We start from the raw sequence: 23382 nt of genomic DNA, 5'->3' as shown, positions 1-23382 counted from the left end.
ATACAACTTATTCATTTGTGTAGTTTTTAGTTATTGTTTTAATGTTTAGACAGAGTTAAAACTTAGGGGGAGGATCACCAAAATACCTAGTCTAAAAAGGGGATTCGTAATGTCCAAAAGTTCCAGAACCCCTGGCTAAGAAAAATGAATCTGCCCTATATTCTCAGCAGCAGCACAATTTATGCGCATCCCCTCGATCCTCAATGCCAAGCATCCTTTCGCCAGCTAAAAACGAATCGGATGGGCTTAGGAAGGGATGGAAATAGCATCTCGACAGCCACATCCAGAGACGAGTCGTGCTCTCGTATCTCGCCCTCTCCTGATCCTTCAACATCGGCATCTCAAAAGTCGTAAGTACTCCTCCCGTCTCATCTATCATAAAGCTTGCTAGTGGACTTGCCAGGTGTCCCCACGGACCATAACTCGCCGTGTTGAAATATTCGTCACTTTTTTTTGCACCCTGGAAAAATTCCATATCCTTCATCACAAGAACTTACTTGAGAGCTCAAGTACATCATAAAATTTATATGTATGTGCATTGGGATGGTTCAAAAAAACTTTTTTTCAGCAAGAGCTTAGGACACCCCTTATTTTTTTTAGACTTACTAATAGTATTATGCTGTAAAAGTTTTAGTTTCTTACTCAAACTTTAAGAGGGTGCTCAATGAACCCCAAATTTAGAAACATTTAATTTCCCCAGTTATTTTTTTGTAAATAATTATTTTATTGCAGTGTAAGTATATTACAAGTGTATATTATTATTTGTAGCATTGTTTTTTCCGTTCAATGTATTTTTTTAACCCCCCTCACCATACGTATGAAGCAAGGGCGGATACAGGGGGGGGGCGATGGGGGCGATCGCCCCCCCCCCCCCTTGAGCCAAGAGATGAATAACCGGGCACCTATCGAAATTAACCAAAAAAAAAAAAAAAACCAACTAAAGAATATTCGCGAAACAAAATGTTCTTCAGAGGCAAAAGAACATTCTTTCTTGCCTTTATAGGAATAAGAATTTATAACATTTTTTTCTTCTTCGTTGGGATTGAATTTTGGCTTGAAAATATGATGAAACAGAAACCTTAAGATCTTTTAACCGAGAAAGAAAAAGTCTAACGGGCTAAAATGCAAATCATATAGGGGAAAGGGGGAAACATAACCTTCCCAACCAGAAATTCAGAGCGCCGCCGATTTTTTGATGACGCCATTCTGTATAGCGTCACTCTAGGAAACCGCGGGAAATGTTCAGTCATCGTCTCTCTTGAATACATCTAACTTCCTAAGACTATGTCCAAAAGAAAACAAAGCAATTTATTTGGATTTTTCAAGAAGAAAGAAGACCAAGAAAAAACCCATGAAACTAGTGAGCTACCAGATGTTGTTAGACAAGGTACGTTTATGTATTTTGTATTTTCTTTTCGTTTTTCTTTTTCTGATTCGACAAGTTTTGGTCTGTATGTGGGTGTGCATGCATAGATATTTTTAACGCCTCATAAACACATGCATTAAAAATCGAAAAGACGGCTCAAAAATATTGTGAACTGTAATTGACGGTTTGTGTTTTAAGCCTTTGAAAACACAAAACCTAAGTAAAGTTCCGGGATGATAATATTTATCAAAAATTTATTAAATTAGAAAAAACAAAATTGAATAAATTGACTAGGGCCATTCTAGCTGGGGTCAGTTTTATATTTTCTCTATGTATTAAAAAAAAAAAAGTAAGGTCAAAGAAATAATGAAAGGAAGTCTGGCGGGCTTGCGTCCACGAGACCCCATAGCACCTACAATCTTGAATATTTGTACAAAATTACTTCGAGCCCCCTCCCCCCAGGGTTTTCACCTGGGTTTTTATGTTTTAAACTTCGAATTAGATTTTTTGTAATTAATTTTTAAGACAGGAATTTTATATTAATTGCCTATTATCGGGATGAAAGATTTCCCATACCCCCGAACATTCGATGTCGTTCGAAAGACATTTTTTTTTTCTGAATCAGATGCAGCTTGTTCCAATTTTATCAATAAATTAAAACAACTCAATCAATTTTTATCTAGGGAACCATACGATCTTGAATTGGATTTGGCTTACTATTTAATTTTAATGATTTATAAAGAAAGGTTTTTCAAACAATCGGCATATTTTACTTCTAAATGCGTAAAACTTTTATTTTTTACAGCATATTTATTTTCCTCTTGCCTTGTATTATTTCAGATGCGAGTTTGGAAAATGTGAAACGTACGAAAGTTGTTGACAGTTGTTGTAGTACACAGGCTACATCAGATATCGAACATTTTATCTCAGATAAAACTGCTGAAGCCAATTTATCCCCTAAAGAAATTTATCCGAATGATTTAGGACTATATATAAATGAAATGTCTTTATCTGAAAGACGCAGAAAAGAACTGTTAGACAATCCTTTTAAACCACCAAAAGGGTTTAAGTTTCCCTACTCAGAGCACAATAAAAGTGGCAAAATTGAGAAACGGTACATTAATCAGTCACATTTAAATGATTACCCATGGTTGGTGTATTCGCATGAAAAGAAAGGTTTATTATGTAAATATTGTATCCTTTTTGCACCAGTTGAAGTGGGGGCTGCAAAATGCCAAGCTAAGCCTCAGATACTTGTTCGTTCTGCTCTAGTATCCTTTTCGAAACTTAGAGGACAGACCGGTCATTTAGAAAAAAACCAATTACCACAGAAATGCAGTGCAAGCTGCAAAAGATTTCATACAATCTTATGAAAATCCTGAAAAAGAAGTGCAAAATATGTTAAATTCTGAAAGATTAAAACAGGTTACAGAAAACCGCCAGCGTTTAAAGCCAATGATTGAAACAATTATTTTTCTCGGAAAACAAAATATTCCTCTTAGGGATCACAGGGATGATGGTTCATTTCTTGATATGCCTTGCACTTCTAGTAGTATAACGAATGAAGGTAATTTCCGAGAAATGCTGAGATTTCGAATTCGAAGTGGAGATCAGGAACTTCAAAAGCATTTGGAATCTTCTTCAAATGCTACTTATATTTCTAAAACGACACAAAATGAACTCATAGAGTGTTGCGGCGAAGAAATATTGCAGTATATACGAAATTCAGTTAATATTTCAAAGTTATATTCCGTAATTTTTGATGAGACTACGGACGTTTCGTATGTCTCCCAAATGAGCGTGATAATTCGTTATTGTGGTGAACACGTTCGTGAAGATTTTATAGGTTTTTTTGATTTACATGAAATTAACTATTCCGCTGAGTCCGCGAATGAAGTTACTGAACCGGTATTAAGTGGTGAAAAAATTGGTCACTCAGTGCTGAATATTCTGAAGAAAAATGGTTTCGATTTAAACTATTGCGTTGGTATCGGCACTGGCACTTGCAAAGTCATGGCTTCGGAGCAGAAAGGAGCTGTATCCTATTTGCTAAAAAAAAACAAAATTTACAACATGGATATCTTGCAAAAATCATTGCTTAAATCTGTCTTTGTGTAAAAGCTGTGACATCAGACAGATTGGAAAATGCCTAGCAATTGTTCAAGAAACAGTATCTTTTTTCCATGCCTCAGCAAAAAGAAATTTCGTTTTGAAAAGGGTTTTAGGGAAGAGGGTTAACGAAGCTGTGCGGCACTCGTTGGGTAGAAAGATATGAAACGATAACACAATTTCAAAGCAATTTTAATTGCGTTGTCAAAGTACTAGAGGAAATTACGAACTGGAACGATACTACGGCTTCTGTTAAAGCAAGCATGCTTTTAAAATCATTGCTCAGCTTAGATTTTTATTTATCACTCAGTTGTATGGTTCATTTTTTCTCTCTCACTCTCCCTTTGAGCAAATTGTTTCAAAAAGAAACTCTAGATTTGCATGTAGCAAAAGATTACATTAATGATCTTATCACAGTTTTAAATGAACAAAGACGCGATGCTAACAAAACGTATGGGAGAATTTGGGAAAAAACTACCGAAATTTGTAACCAGCTCAATGTGCCAATTGAACTTCCGAGATTAGCAGATAAACAGAGTATAAGAGATAATCACCCGTGTTCATCACCAGAAGAATATTACAGACGAAGCCTGTTTATTCCATATATTGATGCGCTACTTGCTCACATTGAGGCACGCTTTTCTTCCAACACAACAAATGCCTTTGATTTATGTCTCTTGCTTCCGCATAACGTAACTTCACGTGGTAAAGAAGAAATCTACAACTCAGCTAAAATTTTATGGAACATGTACGGTGACTTATTGTGTAAATTAGTTAGTCAAACCACCGAAGAAAATTTTTATAGTGAAATAGTAATGTGGGAAAACTAAATGTAATCGAGAAAAAAAATCTACCATTGATTCATCATCAACTGCAAATGAATATGTTTTTGATATTTTGCATAACTGTGATGGAGATTTATATCCTAATGTCAAACAACTTCTCTCGATACTAATCACATTGCCGGTCAGCGTAGCTAGTGCTGAGAGAAGTTTTTCTTCATTAAGGAGGTTGAAAACTTGGTTAAGGAACAGAATGACCGAGGATCGTCTCACAGGGTTAGCTTTAATGCATGTACACAGAGAAATCGCTATAGATGTAGATGGAGTCATAAATAGATTCAGCAAGTCGGGAAAACGACGCAAAGAATTTGTTTTATAAGAATTTCCATTTTGTTTCTCAACCAAATTGAAATATTGTTTCTGTTCTATTCACCAAAAATTATTTTTTTTAAATACATGTTTTTATTTTAATTATAAACCTTAGGTATTTTATGTATGTTTGTTGTACTGTTACGATACAGAATTAGCAATCTTCATTGCTAAAAAGCATATTCCTAAAAGAGGCTTCTTTTTTACGCTTAGTTGTAAACTGCTTGCCTTGATTTTGATTTTCAAATATGTTGATTTTACGTATTAATTATTTTTAATTTATTATTTTTGTTACAAAAGCTTTTCAATTTATATAAACTTGCATATAATTAGATACAAACATAAGGTTTCCAAATGACAATCTGAAGTTAATATTTTCATTCAAAAAACATATTGGACATCTATCTACCACATCTTCAATTTCAATTCTTACTTTGATAACTGGATTACAAAAAGAAATACTGTTAAAAACAGTAAATAAAATAAAATAAAATAAAATAAAATGTAAAAAACCACCTAATAATAAATATGCATCTTGCTTCATGTTTCTCTATTAAAAACGCCCAATGTTCATTGTGGTTCTCGGTTCTGTGTTGAAAATGTATGCTGATGTCAGAGCTGCATTTATTTTGTACCAAAATAACGTAATGTGCTCATGAGTTCACCTTTTTGATACCGATCATATTGCATCTCCAAAGTTTATTTTAAGTAATAAGTATTATTGTATTAACTTGTGCTTGATTATATGTTTGAACACCACACACACACATACATACATATATATATATGGGTAATATACATATGGGTATATATATATATATATGGGTAAATAATAAAAATCTATCGCCCCCCCCCCCTTGAGAAGTTTCTGGATCCGCCCTTGGTATGAAGTTTGGTGGCAGGGGTTGAGCCCCCTCTTTCAGTTGAAATAGGAAGCTAAAGTTCTTCCAGTATATTACTATACACAAGTGTAAAAATATTGAGGGGGGTCTTGTTAATCTAGATTTTTTTTTACATGTATTCTTGAACCACCCTGATGTACATATTCCATTATTTTTAAAGTTATGTTTCTGTTGACTACTTAACGCATTTGCCCGTGGGTGAGACGGGCGAAAGTACCGCCAACTTTTTGCATATACCCGTGTCTCACACGGGCGATCTTGTAACTCGACGTTGATGCCCATCCAGTAAAAATAGATATAATAGATTAGGGGTTTCCAACATGGGCGTCCATATAGGGGGGCAAGTGGGGGCTGAAGCCCCCCTTAGGAATAAGTACTTCCTTGCTTTTAGTACTTTTTTCTTCGCAAAAATGAAAAAAAAAAAAAAAAAAACATTTTTTCTCCTACCGTTAATGAATAAGTTCTTAAAAATGTCAAATTTTAATAACTCTAATCTGTACTGAAATCGGTTTCCATGGAGAAAATATCTGACCTCCCCCCCCCCGCCTTAAAATTTTGCATATGGGCCCCAATGGTTTCCAAAGTGGGTGCCGAGATACCTTGGGGTATCGCAGGTGGAGACGAAATGGTCACGGCATCAATGTATATAATGTAACAGAAATAGGCTAGGGGTACCATGAGAAAATGTCAATTCTTCAAAGGGTGCCGCGAATCGAAAAAGTTTGTGAACCCCCGGAATTCATCATAATTTGACTTATTTACCATGAATGGCGCTACTATGTTTCCTTTTCCTTCATAGACGCCCATATGGGGGGCAAGTGGAGGCTCAAGCCCCGTCCCCCTTAGAGATTTGAATTTCCTTGCTTTTAGTACTTTTTACTTTGCAAAAATTTAAAAACATTTCTTCTCCAGCCATTAATGAGTATGTTATTAAAAATGTCAAATTTTAATAACTCTAATCTGTACTGAAATCGGTTTCCATGGGGAAAATATCTGACCTCCCCCCCCCCGCCTTAAAATTTTGCATATGGCCCCAATGGTTTCCAAAGTGGGTGCCGAGATACCTTGGGGGTATCGCAGGTGGAGACGAAATGGTCACGGCATCAATGTATATAATGTAACAGAAATAGGCTAGGGTACCATGAGAAAATGTCAATTCTTCAAAGGGTGCCGCGAATCGAAAAAGTTTGTGAACCCCTGGAATTCATCATAATTTGACTTATTTACCATGAATGGCGCTACTATGTTTCCTTTTCCTTCATAGACGCCCATATGGGGGGCAAGTGGAGGCTCAAGCCCCGTCCCCTTAGAGATTTGAATTTCCTTGCTTTTAGTACTTTTTACTTTGCAAAAATTTAAAAACATTTCTTCTCCATCCATTAATGAGTATGTTATTAAAAATGTCAAATTTTAATAACTCTAATCTGTACTGAAATCGGCTTCGAGGGGGAAAAAAGTTCTGCTAAACCATGGGGAAAATATCTGAGCACCCCCCCCCCTTAAAATTTTGCATATGGGTACCCATGTTTTCCTTGTGTAAACAGCTTTATGTATTTTGATGGTAAACTGTATAGGTTTGTTAGGGTGAAAACTTTTTGTAACGAATTTTTGTGTGTGCGTGTGTAAAATGTAGTACGTGTACCCATTTTTAATGAATTATTTGTCAGTCTTATGTTTGTAAGAATAATTTTTTTTTTATTTTTTACCCCACCCTTCTGTTCCCTAGTCACTCTCCTCCACAGCTATGGAGCTGTCTTTTGGCCTTTAACTAGTATATAGCTTATACAACTTTTGTGCCATTAAACCAAACAGAAGTGAACCAACCAAACCACAATTATATTTGCAGAAAAGCCGAGTGCGCCACTGAAATTTTTTCAGGGGGGGGGGGTTCAGATGCATTTTCTCTTATTTTTTGGGAGGAGGGCGAGCTCTAGTTCTTGGGGGGGGGGGGGCTTCGTGGTATTTAGGACGTGCACTATTGCTCTTACGGGGGGGGGGGGCTGGATTTCTCGTAAGTTTTTGTGAAAAAAATATATGACAGCGGTGGGAGGGGAGCTAAAAGAATTAAGCAAATTTCATGTTTGAAAAAAAAAAAAAAAGAATCTATTGGGGTTTGTGAATATTTATTACTTTCTTCTCATCTAATATATAGAACAGCGTTCCCAAAGTTTTACAAGTCGTAGCAAATTTTGAAAAAATTATAAGTTTCGCTCGGCACTCTGATTATTTATTTCTATGAATATCTATAATATATCTAATTTTTTTTTTTCGTGGGAATGCCAAATCCTTTCGAATACTTAATCAATTTTCATCAGTAAGGCATCATTTCAAATATTTTTTTCACCGATTTCGGCGTAAAATTTGTTGGTTTTATTTCGTTGGTTTATTGCGTATTGCTTAGTGTAAAGCATCCTGAGATGAAGGGCCATTAGCTCAGTTGATTAAATTTGTTAAATGCAGTAAAATAAAAATTCTAAATTTTTGAAAACTCGCCTTTGTGCGTAGTAGCATCACAAAAGTTCTATCATTCATAATATTACAGAGGTAAGGTTGCAGTGTAGGAAGAGCACTTTTAATAAATTCAAAAATAGCTTCCAATAAGTAACTTCAGAATTACTAAATGATGTAATGAGTAGACATTTAGGGGGGGGGGGGTCAATTCCTCCCCCCCATCTTTTGGAAATTGATGTATTTACATGCACGTTGGAGTGGCCTTTGCTGTTTTTTTTTTTTTTTTTTGAGTGTCCTATATCCTTAGCAAACCTTTGCCCCCCCCCCCGCTTTAAAAATGCAAAAAGACGGGCCTATAATGAGTTGTGCACAATAATGCGAAACTTTTTTTTTTCCTTTTGTAATACTAGCGAGGCCCTAGAGCTGCTAGTCGAGCGCCTTACCTACTAAGCTATTCGAGCAACATAGTCCGAGCTATTGCTGCAATAAAAATGCATCGTAAAATATTATTGATTTAATTTCAATTTATTGCTGCTCCACTCCTATTAGTCATAGCGTAATGTTATATAGCCTATACCTTCCTCAATAAATGTTTTATTCAGCACAAAAAGAATTTTTCAATTCGAACCAGTAGTTCCTGAGATTAGCACGTTCAAACAAACAAACTTTTCAGCTTTATATTATTAGTGTACAGGGGTGGTAAAAAAAATTGCACCCGCGCCGCAAAGGGGAGGAATATCATCCCGACTGCATTCAACACACAGTACCCTTTCCCTAGTGTTTGAAAATCTTATCTTTAAAAACTTTTCTGTTTGTGACGTTTTTCCGCACTATAGGTGTCGTTGCTGTTCTGTGACGCAATGTTTCCGGTTTCCATGTCTATTTACTTTGCTTCCTTCTATTTTCCTTTCATTTGTGGTTTGGTCTACATTGTGTGGGCTTTTCGTTCTTCTTTTATGCACTGATGAAGGGGCTTGCATTTGACAGTTCCGAAACAGCTGTTTGCTGAGATTTAAATCCATTTTAATACTTAATTTGTACTTTATACACGTTGTGTCGTTTTACTCATTCCATAGTACAAAATTTTCGACTGTTTTTTTACAAAATACATGTGATTGTATAGTCATGTGCAGGTCATTGGCAGTATTAAAATGAAGATAAGGCTTTTAGATATATGTATTTGAAGAATCGCGTTTTTGATTCCCTACAAACATCCATAAAATATTGATATATATTTTTTAAAGGATTTCATATTTCATTGGAATTGAGCATTTAATTTAAATCTTATGTGCATAGATAAATCAGAGGGTGCCCTTCTAAGGGCAAGGGCACACCCCCTTAAATATAGTGAAGATCCCCCAAAGCAAGAGCACCTCAATGAGAAGAATATCCCTTAGAACACCCCCCCCCCGCCTAAAAATTTCAATGGCGCAATCTGCGCCTCTTGGGTTAACACCCTTGGATAAATTAATTTCGTTCTTCGGAAAATGTCTTCTCCTGTATTTCCTAGTGATGCATTCATGAACTCTGGTCTCTCAATCAAGCAACGAGGGTAAAGAGTTAAGAAAAAAGAAAAGAAAAAAAATTAAAAATTAATTTGAATTTTGACACTTGGAATTCAAATTATGTTTTTCGCAGTCACGAGTGTGTGTGTGTATGTAGGCGTGTGTGTATGTGTAGGTATCTGTATGTATGTGTAGGAGTCTGTACGCATGCGTGTGTGTGTATGTGTTTGAGTGTGTGTATGTGTGTGTAGGTGTATGGATGTGTGTATGTGTGTGTAGGTGTATGGATGTGTGTATGTGTTTGTGTATGTGTGTGTAGGTGTATGGATGTGTGTATGTGTTTGTGTGTGTGTACGTGCGTGTATGTATGCGCGTGTGTGTAGGTGTATGGATGTGTGTATGTGTTTGTGTGTGTGTGTGTACGTGCGTGTATGTATGCGCGTGTGTGTAGGATATGGACGCAACCTCTGGAGACGGTTTTTGCTATAGGAGTAGCATCGTGAGGTGGCCGGTCGACGGTGGTGCTGCAGAGGGTGCTGGCGGGAAAATAAAATCATAGGACATCAAAACAGTCAAATGAAAGCAATAAGCAATCGTGATTGCTCAAAAAAAGTTTTTATGTCAAGAGTTGCTTTAATTTCAAAAACAGATTGATTGTCTCTTTCTGTGCTCTCACTTGTAGGTTATCCTACCGGAAGGTCATGTTCATGAGTGCAGTATACATTCAGACACCATACAATAAAAGCTAACGTTTTTGATTCTTTTCTTTAGGGATGAAACAGGCTTGCGTCCAAGATTCATTTGGAGTATTTCCAAATAAGTTAACGGATAACAATAATGTTCTTTGCTTTCAACTTCACCACATGTTTCTTGCTAAATGTATTTGAGTAGTGCTAAGTAACTGAAATTGAATCTTATAAATGGAGTCAAATAATTTAAGTAATCTGAACAGTTCAATAAACTGAACATTAGCTCCTACGGGGAAATTTAAGGCAAATATAAATCTCGCACTTAAAGGCGAATCTGCTTTAAACAAGCTTTGTTATAAAAAGCTATACCGAATACCGGTGCTTCGTGTTATTTTTAATTTCCTAAAACCAGCATTTAACTAGATTAAAAAAACGGTACTTCGGTATACGCAGTAAAAATAGAAATTTTTAAAAGTTGATATATTTTTATTTTAATGCGCTAGGAGTCTACTGCTACTCATATTTTAAATGCAGTTTTTAAAATTATTTTTTATACAATCAATAAGAATATCAAAATCAATCATTTAATGCTGAAATTCGTCTTCAAATGCACGAATTAATAGAGAATCAAATGCATAAAAGCACAGAATATTTCAACATTCTATGGCGATGTGATGAATCGCCTTTTCACGTAAATCAATAAATAAATATTTGAAAAAATACACGCACACACTCACAATATTTTTATGTATGACTATTTACTTTTTCTCATAACAATGCAATGTGTTTTTTCCCATGTGCCATATGTTCTGTGCTGTGGAGTTCCAAAATTTTATCAAAATTCAAAAATAAAAATATTTTAGCAAAAAAAAAATTTTTTTTTTGATCTCCCCCCCCCCTCCCACACTCATACGAAATATAGTTAAGTTAGTCAGTTGTACTTATGTCTAAAATAATAGCTGACGGTTTTCTTTTCATTGCATAAAATGTTATTAACTGTTGTAACTTAAAGAGTTATAATAAATAAATACCTTTGTGTTTAAAATGTAAAATAAGGTATAAGGACGTTTTAATTGCATAAAACTGCAGATTACGGCAGACTCGTGTTTCGGGGGTTTCAAGGTATGATCACCGTTTTCCCTCATCACCCACAACCTTTTTTCAGTTTTGGACAGTTTCATAGCTATTATTTTTATTTGGAGGGAAAAGGAGCATTATGTTAGATTATAACATTTTTCTGAGGGACAAAAGAGGGGGGGGGGGGGGAGTTCGAAAGTATGAATATTTGTAGAAAGTTGGGAGGCTCACGAGGTTATTCCCTCAAAAAATATTTTTGAAATCATTCAAAAAGTCTCTTTGTTCGATTTATATATATATATATATATATATATATATATATATATATATGAAGGATATATATATATATATATGAAGGAAGCATCATAGTTGAGTGAAATTTAGTACAGTTTAGTGGTAATGGTACAAATAAATGATTACATTTTCAAACCACACACACAGGCCCGGACTGGCTCCTTCTGGGGTGGTCGGCAAAGTACTGGAAAGGGGCCGTTAAATAATAAAACTAAAGTTAAATTTATGTATAAAAACATGTGTTTGAAGTTTTACTTGACTTACCCTTTTGCAGAAGGAAATTTCATACCATTTTAACAAAATCTATTAAAGGTTTGTAATTTTATTTATCATTATTTCTGAATTGAACGTTTTTTTTTCCTTTATTATTATTATTATTATTATTATTATTATTATTATTTTAATTTTATTTACCTTGTAAGCGGAGACGTTGTGGAGAAGGATTGTGAAGCAGGGCCAGGGTTGGAAAGGTTTTTTTCCTACCACCGGTATTTACCTTCCTGGAAAACACTACGTTTTTCCCGCACAGGAAAAACTGATTATTAAAAAAAATTTTTCAAAACAATCTATAAAAATATCAAAATTGAGTTCTAAGTAAATAATAGCTTGATAGACAATACACAAATTACAAATCATAATCGTGTTTATATTCTCCGTCTTCTACTTCCACATTGGATCTTAGCATCATATAACAAAACACTAAATTAGAGACTTTTTGCAAATTTTATTTAAATTTAACGCAAATTATTTGCTGCTTCTCTTTATGACGCTGGTATTTTTAAGTTTAAAAATTTTATTTTATTGTGATCAAAAATATTTATTTAGGAAATTAATTATTGATAAAAAAAATTGTGAGCAAATTTTATGTTATATGCAATAATTCTTTTTTATTTATATTCCTTTCCTAATTTAAAACCCAAGGGGAATTTGTGATAACCATTTATTTCTAACCTTCATTCTACACATCAGATTCAGATAGCCAAAGTATTTCTTACATATTGTTATTTAGATGTATTTCCCGGAATTTACCACTTTTCCCGGTATTTACCATTTTTTTCCGTATTTCCCAGCGGGATGAAAAAAACAAATTTTGGACGGCAAAAAGCCAACCCTGTGTAGGGCTTGGGCACCCTTGTTTCAGTGGAGTAGGGTAGACCGGGGAACGTTTACGCAGTGCCCTTTTTTCAAAACGAATTATAACTGGAGGGCCAACAGTCATAACAGATTGATTCTGCTCCCTAGCAAATATCTTCACAAGCTTTTGAGCATCAGTCGAACTTCGGTCTAGCATGCAGAGAGAATTATCGGTTTTCTACCAAGTCGAGGAAAATTTTGATTTGAACGGTTTAAAGTTTATTGTGAAAAAATAATAGTTAAGAAAGAACAAATATATAAAAAAATAGCAGAATTTTATCCTTTTTGAGAATTGTATTTGTTTGAACTGAAATGTTATTAGCTTTTTTTGCACGTTAAAAATAAAGTCTTAATGTTAGTCTCATTAGTTCTAAATGGGTGAAAATAAAAATTTAACTTGATCAAAAGATTCATGTTAGTGTTTTGTATCTCAACTTATATAAAAAGCACACAATACCTCTGAACATTCCGGTTAATAGAGGAATAAAATGAAATTCAAAAAACAGATTCAAAGCTTTCAAAAATTAACCGAAAATGCCGTGAAAAATGGTCGAAGTATTTTCACGAAAAAATGTTTTTACCAGTTCAGGTAAACAAAAATTCTGCGAATTTTGATTCATCACAGAACAGTACCTTAAATACCATCAACATCAATGAAATAAAATTAATTAATGAGACAGAAAACGAATTCAAAGAAAATTTCAAGCAGACAACAGAAAATAAAATATTTGGAAGAAAACCCTCAAATCGAAAAAAACATGCGTCAAACTTATAAGAAATACAGAACGAAAGCTAAATCATTTACCAAATCAATATGAATTCCATACAATGTGAATACTTTTTTCAAAATCATGATTTACAAAGGAGAAAGTTATTATTAGAATACTGTTAAGTCTTGAGAAACTCTTGTTTACTTGCTTATATAAGTTAAAATTGAAATGGGCATCCAAAAAACCAACAACCCCACACAACTACTCAAAACCTTAAAATAATAATAAACTTGTAAAAATATTTAAACAAATAAATTCAAAATTTAGGTAGAAATGTTGAAGCATACAAAAACAAACAACAAACCACTCTTTTAATTTTTTTTTTGAGCGGGGGGGGGGGGGGAGGGAAATTCAGTGGGCGGTTACGGACCCTGATGATTTTTTACAGGGAGGTCGAACATTTCTGTTGGGGGCCCGTAGCCGCTTCCTAAGTTGCCCATTTGGTAATCCGGCCCTGTTTACGGGACAAATTCAGAGAATTAAAGCCCTAATGCCCCCTAACCTAAAGATAATGTTTTCCCCGGGACCCTACCTGGCTTTAATCAGACCCATTGTGCTATTTGTATAAAACTAGAATCAGTGATCAAAAGCATCCCGGACAGGGCCTGATTAAGATATAGGAAGGTTCTAAGCCAAGATTTTTTAGAGCCACTAAGCAGTTAAATCTTACCTTTAGTCATTAGCAAAAATAACTTTAGCCATTGGGGGCCCCTAAAAAGCAAGGGCCCTAGACCACAGCCTAGTTGGTCCATTCAGTAATCAGGCCCTAATCCAGGCAAAACGTATAAGGAAACAGATTGAAATAGTTACAAGGAAATCAAAGAATTGTAAAATTATTTTTTTCTACAAATTTTTTTGGCTTCATTTGAGGGCCCTTCCTAGCTTGGGGGCTTTCGGCGATCGCCGACTAGCCGACCTGGTCAGTCCGGGCCTGACCACACAAACAATAAAAAGAGTATTTTGTGTGGCTACCACGCGCCGCAATAAGAGCTGCTACACGACTCGGCATGGAGTGAAACAAAGTTTGAATATCTACCTGCAAAAGAGTATACCATATTGTTTGTATGCGCAACCAAAGTTCGTCTGTCGAAGCAACAGGACGAGGATCACGATCGAGACGCCGCCCAGCGAAATACCACACATGCTCAATCGGTGACATATACGGGGAAAATGCAGTTCAAGGAAGAAGCCGTATCTGCTGCCAATCAAGGTGGGATTTGACAGTCCTGACGACATGTGGATGGACATTATCCTGCTGGAATACAGCCCCTGGCAATCCTTGCAGGAAAGGAATAGCTTGAGGCTGTAAAACTTCGTTTATGTAATGGTTACTGTTCAAATTGCCCACAGTTCGTAGCAATTGTGATCGTCCATGATATGCTATGGCACCCCAGACCATAACTCCGGGTGTTCGTCCACTGTAGCGTTCGATAATGCACTCCAGAATGTGCCGTTCCCCGGCATAGCGCCTGATACGAATTCGGCCATCATGGTGCCACAAATTGAAGCGAGATTCGTCAGAAAAGACGACCTGCTGCCTATCAGCACTCCAGCTCCTATGCACATTGGCTCATTGTAACCGCAGGCGGCGATGGTTTTGTGTGAGAGGAATCCTGTATAAAGGAATCCTTGCGCGCAGCTGACACTGCAGCAGACGTCTCCGAATTGATGAAGCACACAATGAAACACTTGTAGCTGTTGACCACTGTGCTGTCAATTGTCTAGAAGAAGCTGTGCGGTCCGTCAGCGCCATACGTACCAGATGTCTGTCATCGCGAGCTGACGTCACCTTTCGGGGTCCACTCCCGGATTTTCGAGCTATCCGACCCTCGTCCATCCACTGGTTTCAAACACGCATGATTGGGCTGCTGTCACACTGCACACGAGCGGCTACTGCACGATAAGACAATCCAGCTTCACGAAAGCCGACGAATCTGCCCCGTTCAAACTCCGAAATTTGCTCAAATTTCGCTTTCTTTCATCGAAGAGACACATTAAATATTCAGTTAACGTTTACTCTAGCATATAACCACCGATAATCATACACGCCTCGCTACAGCCGTCAGTTTATATTCGGTTCGATCCGCAGTTCAGAGGGTGCTGCTCAGCATACGGTTGCGCTACCGGTCTGCAATTCTAATCATTTGCATATCATGCCCTACTTTACATTTTCTGCAATTTTCAGCTCACTCTCGTTAGTCTTCGTGGTGTTGCAATTTTCACAAACAGGAGTGTATTCCCAAGCAATCGCAGTACCAGTCCTACTTCTGGGTCAAACTTTCAGTGAAACAGTTTATGTTTCTATGATGGCAACTTCTTTGTTTTAGCGGGTATTTTATGTATTTTTATCGTCCTTCATACCATATGTAAGTTTTTTTCCCCCGTCTGTTTATAGCAGCTTTTTCTAATGGATTGGCGATGATCAAACTTAGGTCCCATACCTTAAATTAGCGGCTCCTAAACTTTTAAGGCCACGGAACCCTAAGTGATTTGTTTTTACTTAAAGGAACCCCATTTTTGTTGTGACTAAAAGGCAAAATGTTAACGTTTTAGGAGTCAAATGATAAAGATGAAAAATGATCATCATTCTTCTGCACTTTCTTCTGCATAGAAGAAACTATTGATTATGTGAGAATTTACTTGTTTGACATATTAACACGTTTTAAGCTGCTCTGAACCTACCTTGACCATTTTTAGAAACTGTCTGTCCGTCTGTTTGTGTTTTGCATGTATTTGACCGATTTCTTGAATGCGATCAAATGCAAAACGTAATGCATGAAATTGAAACAAACTTGGTATACACGTGCATCTCCATGTGAGTAAGTATTGATTAGTTCTGCCCCTAATCTCTTCAAAGATTAATGCCAAAACGAACAATTTCCACTTTTATCGTGGCTGCTGTCTGTCAAACAATAACACAAGAATTTGTATAAAAATTGGTACACATACATACCTTATTGGGAGAGGTGCATATAAAGTTTTACAACCAATCATTTCAATGGGGACAGATTGATTTTATTTTCAAGCATTAATATTTAATAATGATAAAAATACAAGAATTTAAACAAAAAATTAAATACAAAAGGACCTCAACTGAAACATGTGTGGATTCGCCTTTAATTTTTGCGCCTATTGCTTAGAAGGATTTTGAATGCTTTTGTCGTCCAACGTGAACAATATTATCTTTTATTATTCAGTGCCTGTGCAATGTGCATAATTAGAACTGCGGCAAGACACTTAATCTATCCATCTTGATAGTTGCCTTGATACATAAATTTGAAATTCCTCCAATATAGCAAATTGCGCAAACCTGACTGATATAAATTGTGAAGTTCCATAGGCCCTGAAGGAAATTCAAAAATGCTATGATGAATGTTTTATACGGTTCACTGATAGACATGTATTAACCTCAAAATGCATTTACCAGCCCCCAAACCTATAAATCTGCCATTGATTCTCCGTAACTATCATAGTTTTACCAGTTTTTAAGGGACCCTAGACATATTTTTTTATGCTTCACCAGGGGATAAGCAACACCAGCCCACTATCCCCAAAGGTATTAACTTGGGATGGAACATTGAAAGACTTTGACCACAACTAATTGAATGTGCCCTTATCAAATTAGCGCACATGGTGGATCTTCGACCGTTGTCAGTATCAAACCTGTAACAATTTAGCCACGAACTAAATTCTTTATTGAGCTCGGCCCCTGTCCACAGCATACTATTTAACTATGAACCGTAAGCAACCTTTTAAAAAACTATGAGGCAGTATGAACAAAAAATACAGCCTTCAATTTAAAATAAGACCCTATTTAAGAAAACATAATTTTCCCATGAAATTGTTCAACCGTTTTATTACTGTGGTCCTGCAACAAATTACATTAATATGAAGAATGAAATTAATTCATTGTAAAATTAATAATAGCTATAAATTTTTGCTTTGTGTCGGAATGTTCAGTAAGTACAGCAGGAGCAGAATGGGCATGGAAAGCTTGTTTTGCATTGATTCGAGCGGAAGAAGTTTTGAGATACAGCTTTGTTACCCTATAACTGCGTTCATTTTCAACATCAAATCAAAATTTATTGAGTGAATCTGAATCAGAAAATTGATTTCCAGCAGATGAACTCTAAAGTGCGATTATGATTCGTATACGGTCATGGACAGTGTCATAGATTTCTCAAATGAAGACAGTTTTTAATGTCACGAAATATGTAGTTGCACTGCGTTTTCTTCATAGAAGTTGTTTCTGGCAGAAATTCCCTTTATGAGGGCAAAACATTCTACGTTAGGCAGGAACACAAAACAGCTTTCTTTCTAACGGTGTTATTTTATCTCTCACAACAAATGTTACTACTGTTTTCCTTTGAGTGAAAATAGTTCAGTTCACCAAAAAAGTCCACAAAATATTTATTAGCCGTAATTCCTCGTGTAAAACATTGAAAACAGCTGAAAATATTGATGACTTTTGCTCCAGTTGAAATACCCTCCTTTCATGCGGAAGTTCATACAACCTTTTAAAAGATTTTGCTTTGGATTTATCCAGCATATTTCATATGGACAAGTAGTGGTTTTTACTGCCTACCCATGTTTTAATAAGATTTCCTAGATAGTCTTGACTGGAGAAAACGAGATTTAGCAAAATAAACTATTTCTGAAGCTTCATCAAGAACTTTTCTGAAGTCGAGTATTCACTTGATTATGACATGGCAATGCACTGTAACGACTACTACTTCAATCTGGAGCGACAGTTTAGATCCTTGATATTAATTATTTAATTTTCTTGAAACTAGGGGAAAATAAATTTATGCAATGGGTAACTCGCGAGGAACCCTTCTTATACTTCGGCGGAACCCAAGGGTTCCACGGAACACACTTTGGGAAACGCTGCCTTAGATCAACCGTATCGGTACTGTAGAAAAAAAAAATATGGTCTTAGTCGAGATTACTTAGTCAAAAATTATTTTTGACTTAGGGCCCATTCATCAATTACGTAAGGGTCCTGAGGGGGAGGGGGGTTCGGAAAAATCTCTATATACCCTTGCTTTGAAAGGGGCATCAAACTCATTCTTACGTAATATTTTCCAAATCGATATTTTATATTGAAATCGTGCGGTTAAGTGGTTTGGCAGGGATTATATTTCATTTGGGTCAGAAAGGTAAAAAAACATATTAGAATGAGCTGATTTTTTCTTCTCTTTTCTTTTTTTTTTACAAAGAATGAATAATGTAAAATACACTCTGTCGCAAAAAAATATATGCACCTAGAAGAATTAGAGCCACACTCATGAAACTTGGCACAAATGCAGTTTCGTAGCCGATATGCAAATGATTAAAATTTCAGCGCCAATGAAACAAGGCTAAGCGCGCTATGAGCATGTGAGTTGCACGGGGGGAGAGTTTAAAAGCATGAGTACTTGTGCCGTAGGGCTATTCAGTCGGAATCGTTGACTTCGGTAGACTGTATTGTGACTTAAGATGCCTCTAAGACGTAACCGGCGGCAGTACGAACAGCTGACGGAGTTTGATAAGGACCGTATATTAGGCCTCAGAGAAGCAGGTTGGTCAAACAGGAGTATCGGTCGCCACCTCGGTCGGAGTGATATGGTAGTTGCTCGGTGTTGGCAACAGTGGATCACGGAAGGGAGAGCCTACCGTCGCGGAGGGTCAGGGCGTCCAGGGAACACAAATGAACGCGAGGATTGCGCAATCAGAAGAGTGGTCGCGACGGCACCGACAACGTCGATAGCATCGATTCAACGCCACTTACCTCCTTCCAGGCATCCGGTGGTATCAAGGAAAACCATTAGGAGACGACTGGTCAAAATTAGCTTGGAGCCCACGTCCATTAAGACGCTTGCCACTGACCCCACATCACAGGCAGTGTCGACTGGATTTTTGCCGACCTTGGGCAGCTTGGAGTGTAACAGACTGGAGGCGTGTGATCTTCAGTGATGAATCCCGATTCAGTCTCAGTGCTGATAATCACCGTACACTTGTGTGGAGGTGCACCGGTCAGCGCTTCGATCCGGCATTTGTTGTCGAGCGGCATACAGCTATTTGACAAGGTGTAACAGTGTGGGGAGCGATTTCTTGGGATACACGATCACCTCTAGTTGTTCTCCAAGGCAATTTGACAGCTCGCAGATACGTGGACAGTGGACAGCATTTAAACGCCGATTGTTCTGCCCATGATATCAAGTCGCCTAGGTGCCATTTATCAGCAGGATACTGCGTGACCAGTGTTCGAAAAGATCATCATATTTTCGAAAATATCCGATACTTAGATATTAAAATATTCGGATATATATATCAATGTATATATCCGGTATTTTCGATTTAAAAAATTTCCATTCAAGTCATTTCGTTAAATATTTTTTTAAATTTTTGTACTCAAGAAGCGAGAAGGTGTAAGGATAACCTGCAAAGTTAACCATTTTTCGGATTTTTTTTTACTTACTTTATTTTTCTTAAACTCATAGGTACAAATTAAATGAATCAAAAAATATATATATTGCCACTGAAATGCTCGATCAAATAAAAAATTGCTAGTAAATGGATACTTGCAATCAGGGCTTTCTGATGAATCGATAATATTATCTTTGTGCAAGCATTAATTGTAGAAATACAAAAAAAAAAAAAAAAATGTCTGGGAGAAAAAATGTAAAATTTGCCGACCCGTAAATATTTTGTAAAAATTTTATTGTGGGGGCCCCTTTGTTGTGGAGGCCCCGGGGCAGTAGCCCGTATGCCCTCCCCTAAATCCGGCCCTGTCTCTAGGTCGTATTTTTGTTTAAATTTTTAAAAATTAAGAGATCGTATATAATTAGTTAGGTATTTAAAATAATTCATCGTATAGTAATTTAGATCAGTGTTTATTTTATAATTCGGTGTTTAGTTTAGTTGATTTTTGTACTGGAATTGTAAAATAAATTTTATTTCTATGTTTGGGTAGGAAATAGAATGTAAGTGTAATCAGTTATTTTTTGTTTTTAGTTCCTGGGTATTTTTTGAAGGCGGTTTTTTTAAAGTAATTTATTTTTTGCTTTTTAGTGGTGTAAATAACACGGTGAGCGTCTCGGAGACTTCCGACGACTGTGAAGAAAGGCTTTTTCAAATGCGTAACTATGTACGAAAAAAATTGTCTTCATCATTTGTTCAAATGTATCAAAGTTTGCTTTCCGAAAGCAAATGCAAGTCACTAAAAAAAAAAAAAAATAAATAAAATAAAAAAAAATAAATAAACGAAATCGCTTTAAGTTTAAATTTGTAAAATTGTAAATTTTAGAATTGTAATATTGTAAATTGTAATTTATGTTTCGCAATTAGTGTCATGTAACTCGTGATAAAAGTCGCATGTTTCTTCACATGGCCCCACTATAGATTAAAAATTCCACTAGAGTGAATTTTATGTTAGCTTCAGAGAATCCTTTATTCAAAATTTTCATTATCATTACTCTTAATAATATATATTTTTAGTACTTTCTTTAACTATAGGTAAAGAAAGTATAAACCTTTGTTTTATGGCCTTTGTTTATCAATGGGTTTTATGTTTAATCGCTTGTGAGGGAAATTGCATGAAATTTATTGTTTTTCCGTTAACTTTTCCCTAAAGAACAAATAGGGTAAATCAAAGATTTGGAACTTAAGTTAGATCACCCCTAAACAAAACCACCACTAACCAAAAAGAAAGCATAAAAACCGGTTCACTAAGTGAGACGATATACAAAGTTAAAAAAGTACAAATCGATTTAAATGTATGATATTTGAAGAGTTCCCTCAATTTCATCAAACCTGAACTTGACTACCATTAGACCGCCGAGGAAGTATACCATTTCGAACAAAAAAAAAAGAACTTTCCTTATCGGTACAGGCAGGGGCGTGCACAGAAATTTTGGAGCCCATCACAAATGACTTTTCCGGGCCCCTCTCCATATTCTTTACCCCTATATTTCACCCTTTGGGCCCCTTTCAGGCACGGGCCAAAAAGTGTTCCTCCCCCCTCCCTGTGCACGCCCCTGGGTACAGGTGTCTTCGAGTATTTATGGAACATTGTACAAAGAAAAACAAACCCGACGAGTTCAGAACCTCCTCCTTTTTTTGAAGCCTGCTAATTAATATAACCCAAATTTCAAATTGAACTGGTGGCATCGTGAAATAGTAAATCTAGAATATTGGTCAAACTTCAAAAATCATACACAGTTACAATGTATATTATTAAAGAATATAAATTAAATCGTGGGGGGGGGGGGTCTGTATTCAATTCCCCCTCTATTGAACACTAAATATATTTAAAAATTGGAATATTAAATAAAGAACTTTATATTTTAGTGCCTAAATAAAATTATTTATTAGGAAATAAAATGTTAAGGTAATTGTTTCAACTATTAAAGTAGCAAAATATCTTTAATTTACCGCTTTGCTACGCAGTAATAAATACATTAGTAGCACCTATAATAAAAAATTACCATGCGGCGCAGCGTTGAGAAAATTGAAAATTAATCATCCATGTGCCGATGCCGCGAGAATTAAATATCGTTCAAGAGAAAGCCAAAAGCTTAGGTATGAAAATACACCGATCACAGCAACACCACGTGACCATGACGTATGAAATTTAAAGTTTCTTGGATTTCTCCGGGACCCCTTATCAGATCCAGACCAAATTACAATTTGACCATCTGGGAAATATACCCTTCCAAAAAAAAAAAAAAAAAAAAAAAAAACTCAAATCGATCCATTAGTGTTGGAATAATTCGAAAAAACACAGCGCCAATACGAAATCATTACCTCCTTTTTTAAAGTCGGTTAATAATCCGCATGCATGTTAGAATCCAGTATTTCGTGCCCGTGGCTCAACGAGAAAATTTTTCTTAGACAATTTAGAACTGAAGATTTAAAAAAAAAAAAAAAAGGTTTTGATGTTGATTTAGTAAGACGAAATTCGCCATCGTCCGTCTTTAAAAAAAAAAAAAAAATAAATAAATAAAAAAAAAATTTTTTTTTGATTTTAATGTAGTGTTACAGAATTTGCCGCCCCTTACAAAATGCCGCCCAGGGCGAGTGCCCCCTTCGCCCCCCCCCCCCCCCCCCCCGACGCTACGCCACAGACTAACGTGGCATGTCCAATTAGCAGCATTTGAGTATCTGAAAGCACATCGACAAAATGACTTGCCAAAAGATATCGTCTCCAAGTAGAACATAAACACAGGAACCGTTGCTATAAAAAGGGCGTAGATCTACCAGAAAGAAAAAAACTGGAGCAACTCGTGTGGATGAGTAGAACAATACAGAGAAGAGGTTGTGGAATAAAAAGAATAGTGAACTCTTTCTGGACGAATGCCTGCATTACTACACTTAAAAGAATGTTTAACTAAGCCTACATGTATTACCTCTAACCAGGAATGAGTAAATTTTGAATTTGAGTCGCAGACGATAGTTATGACAATTATGAATGAAAAATGTAAAGAATGAATTACATTATGCTTGAAAATGGCAATGTGAAGGGAGTTTTCGTTGCGCTATTAACCCTAAAATGTCTCATTTTAAAAACATTTTTTAAAAAATTCTCTTATTCTTATTGAGCAATCGAGATTGCTTATTGATCTCACTTCGCCCGGTAAATGTCAGTTGCCTTCGTGATTGGCAGAAGCGAGTCACGTGACATGAACAACGTAAATTTACAAACGTATGTATGATTATAACCCATATAACCCACTATAGGGGCCTTATGTATAATAAGCTCTAACTTATTGCCCTCATGTTCAAGCTAAGGCAGAACTACAAGCATGTACCGACAGCTCGGATATGATATCAAGAGACTGTTGCTGTTGAACCGCATTATTGATTGCAGACGCTGACTGGCCTACAATTGTTAACAATCGTACCGCTTTTATGAATTTTAATGAAAAGAATTGAACATTACATTTATTTATTT

General features: G+C 36.1%; 1 protein-coding gene across 1 annotated transcript in view; it reads left to right on the top strand.

Annotated features, from left to right (window-relative positions):
• Positions 1 to 225: 225 nt before the first annotated feature.
• Positions 226 to 23382, top strand: part of LOC129225229 (armadillo-like helical domain-containing protein 4) — a 37306-nt gene continuing 14149 nt past the window's right edge. The window contains exon 1 of the mRNA XM_054859804.1: positions 226 to 350. The gene's annotated coding sequence lies outside the window, so the exon portion shown is untranslated. The remainder of the gene's footprint in view (positions 351 to 23382) is intronic.

The sequence above is a fragment of the Uloborus diversus genome, chromosome 6 (assembly GCF_026930045.1).
Source record: "Uloborus diversus isolate 005 chromosome 6, Udiv.v.3.1, whole genome shotgun sequence".
Taxonomy (NCBI): domain Eukaryota; kingdom Metazoa; phylum Arthropoda; class Arachnida; order Araneae; family Uloboridae; genus Uloborus; species Uloborus diversus.
Note: the sequence above shows the minus strand (reverse complement) of the source record. Positions and strands in the feature narration are given on the sequence as shown.